This window comes from Diceros bicornis, chromosome 10 (assembly GCF_020826845.1).
Source record: "Diceros bicornis minor isolate mBicDic1 chromosome 10, mDicBic1.mat.cur, whole genome shotgun sequence".
NCBI lineage: Eukaryota > Metazoa > Chordata > Mammalia > Perissodactyla > Rhinocerotidae > Diceros > Diceros bicornis.
Window position 1 is genome coordinate 28,946,329 of NC_080749.1, and position 16,353 is coordinate 28,962,681.

The window sequence follows — 16,353 nt, forward strand, 5'->3', positions numbered from 1 at the left end:
GGCGTCCCATATAAAGTAGAGGAAGATGGGCATGGATGTTAGCCCAGGGCCAATCTTCCTCAGCAAAAAGAGGATGATTGGCAACAGATGTTAGCTTAAGGCTAATCTTCCTCAAATAATAATAATAGTAATAATTTATTTAGACATTCACCTCTGAGCACGTACCAGGCATTGCACCCAGTGCTGGGAATTCAGTGGTGAACAAGACAAAGCTTGCCCTGCTGAAGCTTAATTTTGGGGAAGGGAGGAAGGATGCAGGGAGACAAGTATATCAGCGATATCAGTTCAATTTGTGATACATGATATGAAAGAAATAAACAAGATGATGTCACCGAGGCGTTGGAGAATGGCCTACATCTAACTAGTACATCGCAGACACGTTCACTCTAATTCTCAAAGTTAGCCAGGGTCTTAGAGAATTAAGATGGAGAAAGGACCATAGGGACAGTAGTCAGACCTCTTTATTTCAGAGATGAGGACAGGAGAGCTATTGTGGAAGACAAAGGATCACAACCTCATTATCTCCAAGCAACAAAACACACACACCCAGACTGAGTTATGATTTTATGATATACGCCCTGTCGTAAGAAAAGAAGCTTGAGGGGCTGGCCCGGTGGTGTAGTGGTTAAGTTCATGCACTTCACTTTGGCAGCCCAGGGTTCGCAGGTTTGGATCCTGGGCACAGACCTACGCATCGCTTATGGAACCATGCTGTGACAGGCATCCCATATATAAAGTAGAGGAAGATGGGCATGGATTTTAGCCCAAGGCCAATCTTCCTCAGCAAAAAGAGGAAAATTGGCAACTGATGTTAGCTCAGGGCTAATCTCCCTCACCAAAAAAAAAAAAAGAGAGAGAGAGAAGCCTGAGAACAAGTAACTGAACAGCATTTCTGACTATTTTAAAAAACCGGCTGAGGACACTATGCACTGTGTACCATTAATATTTAACAAAGAATCACATCTATACAAATTCGTGGCAAGTTCCGTTCAATTAAAAGAATTTTGGTTTTTGCTTCTACAGACAAATCTGAACAATTTCTGATCAATTTCTGCTGTTAAAGAAAGGTGGGGTTGGGGCAGGGAGGGACATGGTAGCCAGCCTCTAAGAGGGCCCCCAAATCCTCACCTCGTGGAATTCATGCATTTGTGTAGTCCCCTCTTCCACTGTACCAGAGTTGGTCTGAAAGAAAAACAGAATGCAGTGGAAGTGAGGGTGTCTGACTTCTGAGGCTAGGTCCTAAAAGATACTGGGGCTACCTCCTTGCTCCCTTGGATCACTTGCTCTGGGTGAAGCCAGCTGCCATGTCACGGGGACACTCAAACAGCCCAACGGAGCAGCCCACATGGCCTCTTGCCAAATAGCCAGAATCAACTCAGTCTTATGCGTGAGCCATCTTGTAAGTGGATCACCCAGGCAAGTCAAACCTCCAGATGACTGTTGCCCTGGGTGACATCTTGACTGTAACTCATGGGAGATCAAGAGCCAGAACCACCCAGCCTGCACTCTAACCCCTTTCTAGCATGCACTCTAACTTCCCGTGTTATAGGGCCTGGAAAGCTAAAAACTACATTTCCCAGATGCTCTTGCATCATGCTTCCACAAGGGACCCAGGTTCAACCAGCTAGACAAATCCATGTAAGACTTAGAAAGCAGAGTGAGCACATCAAGGTGGTGACCACCTACAATGAGATCAAATCTTGTAGTGAAGGCAATTTGTTCTTCTGAGACAATCACGTAAATATTCTACTAAATGATCCATAGTATCGTAGGTTCCAAGTAGCAGGTGATGGTGAATTTGCTACTAGAATATTGTATAACTGCATGTTTCCCTTGGCTTGTGTTGTTCCTAGCTTATTAACAGTCAAGTTTGGTTCCTTAGCACTTCTGGAAATTAAGTAGCATGCAACATATCCGTTTTTGCTTAAATCAGCTAGCTGTCTGCTACTTAAACTAGCTGTTGCCTGCAAAAGAGTCTACTCTATCATACAAAATTCTCCTATCTCATAACACTCACTCCTTTTTCATAATTGACCCTTTTCTGTTCCAATACTCATCCCTCTACCTGTACACTGAATCCTATTCATTCACGTTTTTTCTAAAGCATTCTAGCAGTTTAGTTCTTTTTCTCTACCCTCAATCTTTTCCTCTCCACTGTTCCTTCTCCTTCATCAATAACACACTTCTTTCAACCCTACCAACTATCCCTGTCAACCTGCATAAAACAATAATATAGGCTCATTGTCTTCCCTTCAACTTCCTTTCAACACTCAAATTACCACAATTTGGCTTCCTTAGCCATCACTCTACTGAAATGGCCACAGCTAAGGTTGGCAATAACCAAATAATTACCTATTTTCCTTGTATTCTTACCTATTTCCTTATATATTCTGCCCTACTGTGGTATTTGGCATTCCCACCAATCATGCCTCTTTAAAACTCCCTTGCATTGTTTTTCAAGGCATCTCTAGTCTATGGGTTTTCACTATTTTACCCCTGGCTCCATTTCTAGGAATTCCCTAGGGCTTTATGCTTAGGAATATTATGGTTTCTTTCTGCCCCTGACTTCAAGACTTCAATTACCGTCTATATATTCACTGATCATTCTCAAATCCAAACCCCTCCCCTACCTCTCTTTTCACACTAGAAACTTAACATTTCTATCTGCCTATTAGATGCGGATAGCTTTATCAATTGTTGCAAAATATCATAAAACCCTCCCTAAGTTAAAACGACAAATGTAAAAGTAGTTTATACCCTATACCCCATGTCCAACACTGTAACCACATGTGCCTACTGAGCACTTGAAATGTAGCTAGTCCAAATTGCGATGTGCTGTAAGTATAATACACACAATGGATTTCAAAGTCCTAATGCAAAAATAGGAATGTAAACTATTTCAATAATTTTATATTGATTATATGTTGAAATGATAATAATTTAGATACAGTGGGTAAAATAAAATATACTAGCAAAATTAATTAAACTTATTTCTTTTCACGTTAATGTGGCCACTAGAAAATTTAAAATTATTGCATCATAATTCTATTGAACAGTGCTGGTCTACACACACAAAAAGAACACCATGAAAAAAAAAATTCACACACTATTCTCAATCAACAAAGGAAGGAAAAATAGAGAATTGATCTTGTTTTCTTATACTCAAGTCACCCACACATCCAGAAGTTTTTATTTTATCTTGATAGCTTATAGACTCATTCTTATTGTTTAAAAAAAAAGGCTATGTCCTGGAATTAAGGTTTATAGAGGTTCCTTAAAACACATACAAATATTCTCAAAATTATAATGTCAAAAATACTAAATTATACCCTGTAAAAATCAAATATAATCACAACTATATCATAAAAATACAAACAGGTAACATTTGATACGTACTACGCAACTATATTATATAATTTAATCATTACATCTCTAAAGTAGATAATATTGTTACGCTCCATTTAATAAAGTAAGAAACCTAATGCAGAAAGAAGTTAGGGAACTTGCCTAAGGTCATGTTCTTGGGCCTCAAACCCAGGCAATCTGGCTCCAGGTCCCCTACTCTTAATCACTACACCTTTTGCTGACTCACAGTAGTAAAATTTAAAAGAACCAAACAGCCTCAGTTTTAGATGGTTCCCAGTATTCTTAAACTTATACACTCAAATAAGATCGGAAAAAGGCACATTAAATAAAACCAAGTATAAACATATAAATATAAAAGCTCAGAGAAAATGAAAATTTAGAAGCAAAACTAGGTGAATGGAGACAAGTACAGGATGAAATAATGAAAGAAAACACAAAGGAGTCTGCTCTGAGCCCAAGGTCCAAATGAGAATTCTCAAGAAGAAGAAAACATTACTGTGTGGACATGAAGATAGTATGGGCCTCAGAAACATGGTATGCCCACTGAGGCAGCAGAGCAAAGTCAGGCCTTGATTCATAACCATGGAATCTTCCAAAGACCTGCATGTAACTCTGCTTCACAAAGTTGTGTGGGTGTGTATGTGTGTGGGGAGAGAGTTAGTTCTTGAACTAATTTCAATGTTTCAAAAAAACTTATAGAAAGAATTCCTATCTGAATAAGGTTATACAGCCTAAATTTTTAAATGCAGTTTCACATTTTTTTTAAATCTTCCAAAATACAAAGCTCACAAGGTAAATATATAAATATATACATGGGCAAAAATAAATATGTTGATTAGATATATATACATATCTATAGAAGGATACATAAGAAGATGATAACACTGGTTACACGTGTATAAAGAAAATGAGTGTTAGGGGACTAAGGTACAGGAGAGAGAGATTTCATAGCCCTTGGTACTTCTTAAATTTGAACCATGTGAACATAGTGACTATTCAAAAATTTTTTTAATAATCCTGAAGTGTAAAAGTAAAAATAAATAAAATGATGCTGAATAGGAAAAGGTATGGAAATATATTTATTCACACACATATAGCTGCACAGAGGGGTCTTTGATGACAAAAGAGTTAGGGATTTCTAGCCTCAGTGAAAGACTAGCATTCCACCTGCACTATCATCATCACGTGACCCTGCCCTCTGCACCTCACTGTCCACCACCAGAGATCTACAACAAACATGCATACACAGAGGCCATTTCAATTGCTAGACAATGATGTTCAAATATTCTATCTCTGAGAGACTACGTGATTAAAAACATCTAAAAAAACAGAAAGAAGCACTTAAAAAAAAAGAGGATTCTACAAGCTATCAGTATAGAAATATATATTTCATAAACTTTTTTTTTTTTTTTTGCTGAGATAGATGCGCCCTGAGCTAACGTCTGTGCCAATCTTCCTCTATTTTATATGTGGGTCGCCGCCACAGCATGGCCGCCAATGAGTGATGTAGGTCTGCGCCCGGGGAACCGAACCTAGGCCGCTGAAGCTGAGTGTGCTGAAATTAACCACTAGGCCACAGGGCTAGCCCCTCATAAACTTTTTTAAAAAGTTGTTTTAGGAAAAAAAAAAAATCTCTTTGGAAGCAAGAGATCACAAAAGATCAGTGATACAAAACTTCCCCAAAGTTAGAAATCTATTAAATTATTTACTTAACACTTGCAAACCAGAATACCTATAGTCTCCAACCCAAGATAGCGGCAACCCTGAGTCCTCTTCTTTTGAATGTGAGGGTGTTCTATGACATCTGTCATCTCACTGACCAGAAGTGATGTTGCTGACTTGACTCCGCAGCAAAGTGACCTAATCCCTCCTCCTTGGCCAAGAGAAGGAAGGTTGTCCCTCCCAAAGTTGTAAAGCCCTCAAGAGGCTGGCCTTCCAGAGTGATGAGCCAAGCTTTTTTGGTTTGGGATGTAGTAAGCCCTTTCCTTTAAACTTCTTATAAGTCAGAACTTTTCACAAAATCACCTCCCAAAAAGCTTATTTGCATTAACCTGCTTTGTGTTGCCATCATTCAGTGTCTTCATTTTTAATTTAGTGGTATTTTTAGCCAAATGAAATGAAACACAGTCAGTTTTTCTCAATCTGTCTCAGCTCTACTCTTCATCTTCTGGGATCAAATTCATGTGATCCTTTAAGAACTATTTATTTCACACCAAACCAGATATCTCCCTAAAGCTTACCAATCTAGCCTCCAGGCATATTTCTTAAATAAAAGCAGTAGATCTTTGTAAACCTAAAATTTGCATACTAAAGGAACAAATCAACTACCAAAAGACCTAGTAGTATATAGCAGTTGCTCACCTCTAAGCAGAGTTTAAAATTCATTTCAATTTATTATTTTTTTAAAGAAACAGCTATTGACTTTTTCCCTTTGCAAAATACTGTGTTTAATGGCCTAGTCAAATTAGAGGTGATAGTGTGAAGCAAGTGTCTTAAATTGGTAAATTCTAAACCTTTTAATAAAAGTACATCAGTCAGAAGTTTTAATAAGACTCAGCAGGACAGAGAAGAATTAACAGTCTGTAGGTATCAAAAGGGGGTGATAGGCAATGATAACGTTAATCATTTGCATAGGGATTTATAATTTCATTGCTTAAAGGTTAATGAAATTATGTGGTATTTTGCCCACTCTTATCCAGTAAATGATTTCATGCCTTGGTTTGTATATATTTATCGACTGAATCATATAACAGAAGAAATGACTCCTTTTACCAATTAAGCTACTGCATTTTTACTTATGTGCTCCTGGGTGCATAACTATCATTCTTTGTTCTAACCAGTAACTGGGTGCCCTAAAACAAAAATATAAGGTTTCCAACAGCATCTCTGAAAAAAGAACAAACTCATAGTCAGAACTCTAAAAGTACAGTAAGTTGCTAAAGTGATTATTTTTTTAAAAATTAGGTACATTCCTTTATTTACTTTGTTCTTCAACTATTGCTGAATAGTTGCTTCTGCCAAATATTAACATAAAATCCACCCTAGAGACTGATGAAGGTAAGTATTCAAGACACATTGTTTGAGGGTGAAACTGAATGGAGAAACACAAGCAATGGACACAAATAATTAGAATAGGTAAAATAATAAAAGAATTCTAGGCTGGAGCAATTGTTTTCAATCATCACAGGGCAAAAACAACACACTAATGTGGTCTTGCTTCACAGAGTACCTAGGAGGTGGTCAAGACCAGCACTTTGCTTGGTACTGATTTCTAATGGCAAACTGCAAGAGTCTACTCTGGCTGCACATTAGAATCACCTAGAAGGCTTAAAAAAAAAAAAAAGCTAATACTTAAAAAGTCCCACAACCAGAGATTCTGGTTTCATCAGTAACTTTTAGGACCTCCCCAGGGGATTTCTTATGTCCACCTAGGGTTGAGAAATCCTGCTATAGAGCACTGGATCTCAAAGTGTGGCCCCTGGACTAGCAGCAGCAGCTGGGAACTTGTTAGGAATGCAAATTCTCAGGCCCCATCCCAGACATACTACACCAGAACCTCTGGGGTGGGACCCAGCAATCTATATTTTGACAAGCCCTTCAGGCAATTCTGAAGTACACTAATGTTCGAAAAACACTGCCTTACACTCAAGCTTAGCCAAAAGACCATGAAGCAACTGAAAAATACTGCTTTAGAATAAGAAAAACCTGGGTATCAATCATCTCGCCACAATTTACTGGCTGTATGACCCTTGGTCAGCTCTCTAAACTTCACTTCCCTCACATGCAAAATAACAGTTAACTAACATTTGTTAAATATATATCATGTGCCAGAGAACGTGCTAATAAGCACTTGATATACATTATATAATTTAACCCTTTCGACAAGATTACCAGGTAGATATTAGCATTATTTACACCTAAAGATTATGAAACTCATCCAAGATTAGAAAGTGAGTAAACAGAATCAGAATTTAAACCCAAGTTTTTCAAATTCCAAAATCATTGCTCTTTCCCTATTCCACAAAACATGCCTGCTGGTCTGCCTTCCATTCCTTCCCTCCTTCCTTCCTTCCCTCCCTCCCTCCTTTCCTCCTTCCTTTCCTCCCTCTTTCCTTCCTCCCCTCTTTCCTCCCCTCCTTCCTCTCCTCCTTCCTACCCTCCTTCCCTCCCTCCTTCCTTCCTTCCTTCCCTTCTTCCTCCATCTTCCCTCCCTCTTTCCCTCCTGTTTGTCTCTGTCTCTCTCGCTTTCTTTGGGAAGAAGCTTATTTTCCTATTATAAAGCTAGAGATTAACTAGCATGTACAGTATTTACTGAGTGACTACAAAGTACTTAACATTCTGCCATATACCAGAAAGGAAAACATTAAAATTTTTAAAATTTAAAAGTCATAGTAATGAAGTTACAAGCTAGATGGAGACACCCATTTTACAAAATATACGGACACACAAGATTCAATTGTAAACCAGTGAGTCAAAAACAGAAGTAATTCAGGAGTTCATGAGATCGGAGCTCAGAGACCAAGGCATGATGCAGGAAGAAGTGTAGTTTATCCTGAAACAGAGTGAACAGTCTGTCCTGCACAGAGGGAGAAAGAGAGTTAGAGAATAGTAGAAAACAAAGCTAAGTAAGCTAAAATGTGTCCAGAATGTGGCTCAGACTAAGAAGAATTTAGCTTCAGTACAGTAAAAATATAAAAAGTTTTTTCACAGAATATTTCTGATGCACTGACAGTAAAAAGCTGAAGTTCAAATCATAGGTACAAAAAAATAATCAACTGAGGATTAGCCTGAAAAAAAAAATAAGCAGGACAAAAAGTCATTTGTATTACTAAAAGTGTTAAATATGATCCACTCCTTACCGTAGTGTTTCCATGGGCTATTCATGTGCATTACACAGTATTTCCAATTATTCGCTAACCCAACCAACACTGACTGATCGCACTGAATTAGGCACGAAGGACAAAAAGATAAATAAGATACCGGCCCAGTGCACATGGAGCACTGATGGAAGAAACAGACTGCCAAATGTTTTGTGCAATATATATAAAATTATTAGGAATTCGAAGGCCACTCTAGATAGACCAATTCTTAGGAATGACTTTGTGAAATTCCTGAAAGTCAATGGGGTACAAGCTAGCCAAAATGTTCCACAAATAACATATAAAAGGACTTTGTTTATCTAGGATCACAATCATCAGCTCACAGGTGGAGCATCCCCAGTTCTACCCACATTTAGGCTTACTTATGGCTAAGAAAGGCAGGCAAACACACAATCTAGAGGTAAGCTTTTTAACATTCGCATCATTCATTTCATTTTTTGCTGCAAAACTAATGAATACGTGTATGCTCAGAAACCCACTGGAAGATTCTACCTATGTATTAACGAAGGAAAATGTGACGCACAATGGGCTGACTGAATTCAGTAGCATCTCAAGTTTCCAATTCTGTCAGTGCTGTATACCATCTTCTTTAGTTCAACTATAATCTGACAATTCCATAATGCCCATTTGTCTCTAAGAACCAATGTAAGAAGCACGTATATCCACCACACTATGCCTAAATGATGAGGTGCTAGGGTTATTTTTTCTCAGAATAAATGTGAACTGAATTTGCTATGATATTAGAAATTATAGCATTTTTCAAACTAAATGTATTTAAGAATTAGTAATGGATCTTTAGTGAAGCTGTTTATTAACAGTTTACACAAATATAATCAAAGACTGAATCCCAGAGTTAAAAACTACTTGAAAAGTCACCTGGTAAAACACTAGCTTTCATCCCAAGTAGTATCCAGGACACATATAGTGTTAAAATTAAAACAAGAGTACCTCCAAATACTTTGAGTAATAAATTTCACTGGCCCCAATATATCCAATTCATATACACCACTGTATTTACTAAAATTCAATCACCCATCATCTCATTCTTTAATAATATAACCTGTATATGACAACGTGATAGGACTAAATGTTGGTACTTGAGAGGTCAATTTCAATAAAAGTGGTTGGTATAAAATTATCTTTTAAAATATTCAGACCATGCCATCCAGTTATCCACATGCACTTGGATCTATAAGCATTAAGGAACTTGTTTAGATTTACTGAAGCAATACCTGCTGTCAAGAAACAAAAAAGTTGTGAAGGTTGATCAAACACAACTTTGCCTCAAGTATCATGTTAATGTTATCCACTAACGCTGTTCTAAAAGTTAACAGTCAATGTAATCCAAAGGTTTCTCTTCATTTCTATATTTAAATCATCACAGGTTTGATCAAGCATGCAAATCCCTTTGGGCTCAGGGTTCCCATCAAAATGTCTTATAGGAATATTAAAAATTGAATGGGCATAAACAATTCCAACAGTGTGGAGCTCATGACAGCATTGCTGTGATCTTTGTGTTTCATGTGCAACAACACTGAAGAAGTTTGCAAGGGAATAAGAGCAACTAATTACTCTTTTGCTTCAGGGCAGGTGTGCTGATCTCTACAGGTATCTGAGCTACAACACTCTGCCTACTGCCTTGCCTCTTGAAGACGTTCACTGTAACGACTTGCTGAAGCCCTGCAAAACATCTGATAAAATACCAAACCGTTGGGTGGAAAACCAAAGAGGATACCAATGTTGCAGGAGTACAGCAAGTTTTCAAAGAAAATACTGTTATTTTCTAAGCAGGAAAGAAAAAAAAAAACTAACTAAATTATAATCTTACTTTGGGCCATCTTTTTTCATTCATGAAAGACAGTGGCCAGTGCTGGGTATACAATTTTAGAAGGACCAAAAAAAGATATGAGAAATTATCTACTATAGAAAATTAGCAAACAAAATCATTATCTGATGATAGGGGTGGTGTATATACCATTCACATGTGATGCCACTTACAGGATTAATATTCCTTAAGATCTTTCCCATACTTGGAAAGAAATAATACTTAATAACGAAGCGACACACAAACCAGAGACAAACATCTCCTGCTCTACTACTTGCTACTGCATGATCTGGGGCAAGAAACTTAACCTTTCTGTGCTTCAATTTCCTCATCTAATGATAAACAAGACCCACCTTTATCAGGAGTGTTTTAAAATGAAGCAGTGTCCTTTATTCATCACAGGGCTTGTTACACAGTGAGTGCTTAATAAATTGTAATCAGCATTATGAAAATTTCCTAAATACATTAGTCTCTTATTCTTAGTAGAATACCAACCAAACAAAAAGCATCTGAAGTTTGTCATAGGTGGCATCTTTAAAATAAAAACATATGGGGTCGGCCCCGTGGTGTAGTGGTTAAGTGCACGCGCTCCACTGCTGGCAGCCCAGGTTCGGATCCCGGGCATGCACCGATGCACCGCTTGTCAGGCCATGATGTGGCGGTGTCCCATATAAAGTAGAGGAAGATGGGCACAGATGTTAGCTCAGAGCCAGTCTTCCTCAGCAAAAAAGAGGAGGATTGGCACGGATGTTAGCTCAGGGCTGATCTTCCTCACAATAAATAAATAAATAAAATAAAAATATATGGCCTGGCTTTTGAGCAATCAATTTATAAACAAACACAAAAACAAAACCTTTAATTAATTCTTACTTATTCTAAGTAATCATTCGACTTGATGAAAGGATTTTTTGTGTGTGTGAGGAAGATTAGCCCTGAGCTAACATCTGTTGCCAATCCTCCTCTTTTTGCTGAGGAAGATTCACCCTGGGCTAACATCCGTGCCCATCTTCCTCTGCTTTATATGTGGGATGCCTGCCACAGCATGGCTTGATAAGCAGTGCGTAGGTCTGTGCCCAGGATCCGAACCTGCGAACCCAGAACCGGGGTTGCACAAACTTAGCGGAGTGCATGAACTTGGCCACTATGCCACCGGACCGGCCCACAAAGATGTTATTTTTAATATAGAAATTTTGTGGAGAAGTTAAGTCATGTTCTATAACAATAAAGTAAAGAAAGTTTTAACATTTCATACTTCATCTACTTAGGAAAGAATCTCTTTCTGGTAAAATAAGATTAACGTTCTTAGGCAATGACTCCATCAGAATAAGGAAACACCTATAAATGATAATATAAGATTTCTACCAATTATTTTCATCAAAAATTCCCTATTTAGTGTTTTTTCTTTAACCAAATGGAATTAAGAAGGTATTTCACGTCATCATTAATATTAATCACCATTTAAGTAACCAAAACCTCACTGGTCTTTAAAAAATTAATAAAAGCAAAAGTTAAAATTGTTTCAGACTACTTTCAAAGGAACTAAAAAAGGAGGAAAAATTAAACCAAAATATGTACAAAATTCATAAAAATAAAATAGCATTTCCAAAATTAAGAATGATTAGACCCATGGGAATGATAAGAATACAATTGCCTGAAGAAATATCCCTCCCACTCTCAGACTATTTCATCAGAGTCTCATTTCCTCAAATCTGGACAATACAATAACTTTCTTTTCTTTCTTCCTTTAATTCCTTCTTCCTCCTGTCCATCCTCCAGTTTTCAATGGCATCTCAATTGCCATGAACATTAAGAACTGACCCGCTATACTTTCTTTAACATAGACCTAATCATGTCACTCCCCTATGCAAAGATCTATTCTAATGGGGGAGGCAGGCACATAGATAATTAAAGACGTGTGTGCATGCACATGCATGCACGCACATGCACGCACAAAGTACTAAGAGAGCATAAACCAGAGGTCAATTCATTTTTCTTACCATAAGTCAAGGAAGGCTTCATACAACTGACGACAGCTGGGTGAAATAGTGCCTACAAAACAAATTCAAATCTCCAGGCCATGGGCATCCACTATCAAGCCTCAATCTACCATGTTCCCACTGCATCCCACACTGTCCTCACATGGACCTAGATGTCCTCATTCTCTAAACTTAGTGGACACTCTGCTGTCACCTGGCCTCTGCCAGTCCCTCTGCCTTGAATTCCTTTTTCATCTTCCCCATCCTTAAAGTTTTAAAAATACGATACCCTTATACGGAGACATTCCACTTCTGCTTATTTTTCTTATACAGTTAAATCAAGGAATCAAAAAGGCTTTGGACTTGGCAATAGCAAGCAGGAAAACAATGGAGTAATTCCTTCAAAACTTCTGAAGAAAAGAGAATTCCAACTATTATTCAGGCAAAATATTGATTGAGTGAGAAAACCAAATAAAGATATTTTTCTCTCACATACCCCTTTCTCAGGAAACTACTACAGGATATATAGTGTACCACAAAAATGTAAGAGTAAGACAATAAGAAGGAAAGCAATATGAGATTCAGGAGAAGGAAAAAGGAGTTCCCAGTTTAACAGCAATGGAAAATCACAGGGAGAGAACAGATCTAAAAATGAGATAGAAGGCTCCAGGAAGAACATATTCAAGAAAAAAATTGAAACAAGTTATCCAATATGATTCACTTCATGAAAACTTACACTAAGAAGCTCCTAGAAGATATAGGAAGAAATATTAAGAGGGGCAAAGAAACTAGACAAATGAAAAAACAAGGCATTACTAACTTCATGAAAAACAAAAAATCAGAAGCAAACTTTTCATCAGAGTTCACTACAATGCTCAGTTATAAATAATATCTGCATACTATAAAAAGGTAATGCTAAAAATAAATTATCAAAAGTTGTAATCTAACAATATTGGGAATAAGCAGAGAAGAGATGGCGGTATAATGAAGAAAAATCCTCAAAGACTATAATATATAATGTCAACAAACAATGTCTAAAATAAGTGAATCAAAAGGTAGCAATGTGTGCACATGCAACTTAGCAATAAGGAGATATATAATAACTAGAAGAAAGAGATGAAGGATTAAAAATGGTTGCCTCTAGAGGAGACTGGAAAGAGTGAGTAAGGAATCACTGTATTTTCTAATAGGCCTTTTACAATTAAATATTAGACTAGGTGAATATATTACTTTGACAAAATAAGAATTAATTTAAAAGAAGCAGTCATGTTCACAAGAATGTTTTCAACAGTGTTTTTCATAACAGTAAAAAGCAAAAAAATAAAACAATCTAAACGTTCAATAATAGGTGACTGGTTAAATAAGTTACATTGTATCTACACAGTAGTTAAATGACTATGTTGTCATTTAAAATGAAGTTGCAGAGGGGCCGGCCTGGTGGCGCAAGCGGTTGGGTGTGCGCGCTCCGCTGCGGCGGCCCGGGGTTTGCTGGTTCGGATCCCGGGCGCGCACCGACACACTGCTTGGCGAGCCATGCTGTGGCGGCGTCCCATGTAGAGTGGAGGAGGATGGGCACAGATGTTAGCCCAGGGCCGTCTTCCTCAGCAAAAAAAGAGGAGGATTGGCAGATGTTAGCACAGGGCTGATCTCCTCACAAAAAAAAAAAAAAAAAAAAAAAATGAAGTTGCAGAGAAATATTTAATAACAGAGAGAAATGTTGATATCATAAAGTGAAAAATGACATGTCAATCCCAAAACAACTTTATTCTACATAGAAAAAAATTCCTCTTCCTGTAGTTAATTATACTAAATACCTATGTTTATATAGTGTGTATCAGAAATTGCAGAAATAGTATATGTATAAAAGACAACAAAATGGCTTAATTACTACTTTCTTTTAATAAATAAAAAATATTGTAAGAGTCAGAAAACTTGGTTTCTAATTTTGGCACTCATTAACAAACTGGGAATTAGGGCTCAGTCATTGAGGGGAAAAAAAGATAAATCAAAATATAGCTGAAGAACAAAAAATGTAATGCCTATGAAAATCATGGTAATTTTAGAGTTTTTCTTTTGTCGATGCTTTTCTGGTTTTCCAAATTTTCTAAAGGAAATAATAACTTTGTCAATGGAAAAAAATACAAATTTTAATGCTATTCATCACTCTATTTAAATAGTGTCACCTCATGAAGCCTCCCCTGACATCTAAGCCAGAATTAGTTTTTCCCTCCCCACTGTACTTTGTACGTGCCACCATTAAAACATTAGTGCAATCTCCTTTGTAACACAGGTAACTGTTTATGCCTGTTTTCACCTTTGATTTAACCTGCTGAAGAGATGACCACATGTAAGCCATTCACAGTATAGGCTGAATGGAATACACTTGTTCTGAAGACAATCCCTCAAAATGAGGAAGTTCTAAAAATGGTCTCAGCAAAAAAAAAAAAAAAAAGAGTATTGACTGACTAGTTTTGAGAAAGATAATACTCACATAAAATAGAAGTTCTCAGGTTGGCTCTCTTATCACATTGCTGTTTAGTCCCATCTCACATATATTGTCTCTCAAATTGACTTCTGAAACATTTTTTCTTTTGTCTGACTGGCTTCAGTGAGGCAGTGTTTAAATGTAGATCTTTAGGATTTCTTAAGAGATCCAGATTTATCATTTCAAAATGCCAGTTACTTAAGGATTTGGTTGTAGAACCAAATTGTTACTATAAATAAATTAAAATTAGGATTATTTGTCTTTATGTGAATATAGGATTTCCAAATTAAGTAGAAATTTAAATATGTTTGGCAGAGCAAATATGAAAAAACATTTCATAATGTTTGGCTTTTATTTAGAACTAGTTTCAAAATGACAAATAAATGAAGCAGCACAAATTCTAGAAACAGAACTTTTCTGGGCAAAACCAGAAAACTCCACTATTTCTAATATGCAAAGGATTCTTTTTTTTTTTTTTGCAAAGGATCCTTAACTCTTTCCTTTCCTATATAAAGGAGTCAAAGTTCAACATTTAATTAAAAGTCATAAAAGGATTCTAATATTTCTTCTTGGTAGAGCTATTTTCTCCATGAGATCAACCACTACTTTTCAGCATGCTTTCAGAATAGACTATGTATGAGTAAAAGGAGTCACAAAGAACAGAATGTTATGAAGTAAAGAGCTATTTTATCCATCCTCACTCTCCTCTCCCCAGATGTCTGAGCAGGAGGGCATAAGGATAAGGCAAATGGTCTTTTACAGAGCAAGGTTAAAATGCCTACTGAGTGACAACTGTGGAATAAGAAAGAAATTAAATTCAAATGACAATAAGATCTGTAGACTTTTATTTCTTAAATTGTTGACCATCTTTTAAAAACAAACAAGAAAGTAACAGTTTAACTACAAAAGGATTAAGGATAACTTGCTTTACAAAATAATGCACCATGAGTGGATTTTATATATTAAGTTACATGCAATATAGATTTAAGTTATTACAGAGAGGCAACAAGGCAGAAAAAATGTTAGGAATAGTACCAGCCGAACTTTATTTGAGCATCTCAAAAATTTTAATATAATAAAACATATAGTCATTTTACAATCAATTGTAATTGATTGTAAATTGATTGTAAATTGATGGTAAATCAATTTACCATCAAATTTCAAGAACATATCTTCTGCACTAAGCAAAACACACTACTAAGAATTCTAGAAAATGCAAACCAATCTACAATACAGAAAGCAGATCAGCAATTGCCTGGAAGCAGAGATAGAGGGGTCGACTTCGAAAGGGCACAAGAGAACTTTCTGGGGTGACAGAAATGTTCCAAATCATAATTGTGGTCATAGTTACACAGCTGTATGCTTTTGTCACATCTCATCACATTGGCCACTTAAAATGGGTATAGTTTATCACACGTAAATTATACCTGAATAAAACTGATATAGAAAATACATTCATAACAGTTGATCATGGCTGACAATCATTCCGATTACCCAGAGACTTTTATTGTAAATTTATTGTGTTTCTGACACACAAAGTTAAAGATCCCATGAGTAAAAACTAGCTGAGTGATAGCATTAGTTTACAGTCTCCAGTCATAATAACTTTTTACTGAGCTCAATGTACTGCCACCCACACTGTGCTTACCACATATTACTTTATATTACTGGTTAGGTTTTTCTCTGCAACTAGTCTTTAGGCAAAAAAATGTGCCACGTATTTATTAGCATCCTCCAAGATCTACCTCATTCATTTCACAAAACTAAAGTGTTTATACATTGATTTACACCATGAAATACTTCAGATAAGTAATTATCATT

General features: G+C 36.7%; 1 protein-coding gene across 7 annotated transcripts in view; it reads right to left on the reverse strand.

The window, feature by feature from the left end:
* GTDC1 (glycosyltransferase like domain containing 1) overlaps window positions 1–16,353 on the reverse strand; it is a 385,507-nt gene that overhangs the window by 275,426 nt on the left and 93,728 nt on the right. For 6 of the 7 annotated variants that reach the window (XM_058548907.1, XM_058548905.1, XM_058548906.1 and 3 more), the window contains one exon: window positions 1,129–1,182. The exons of the other annotated variant lie outside the window; for it this stretch is intronic. The gene's annotated coding sequence lies outside the window, so the exon portion shown is untranslated. The remainder of the gene's footprint in view (window positions 1–1,128; window positions 1,183–16,353) is intronic. 7 annotated transcript variants of the gene reach the window in all.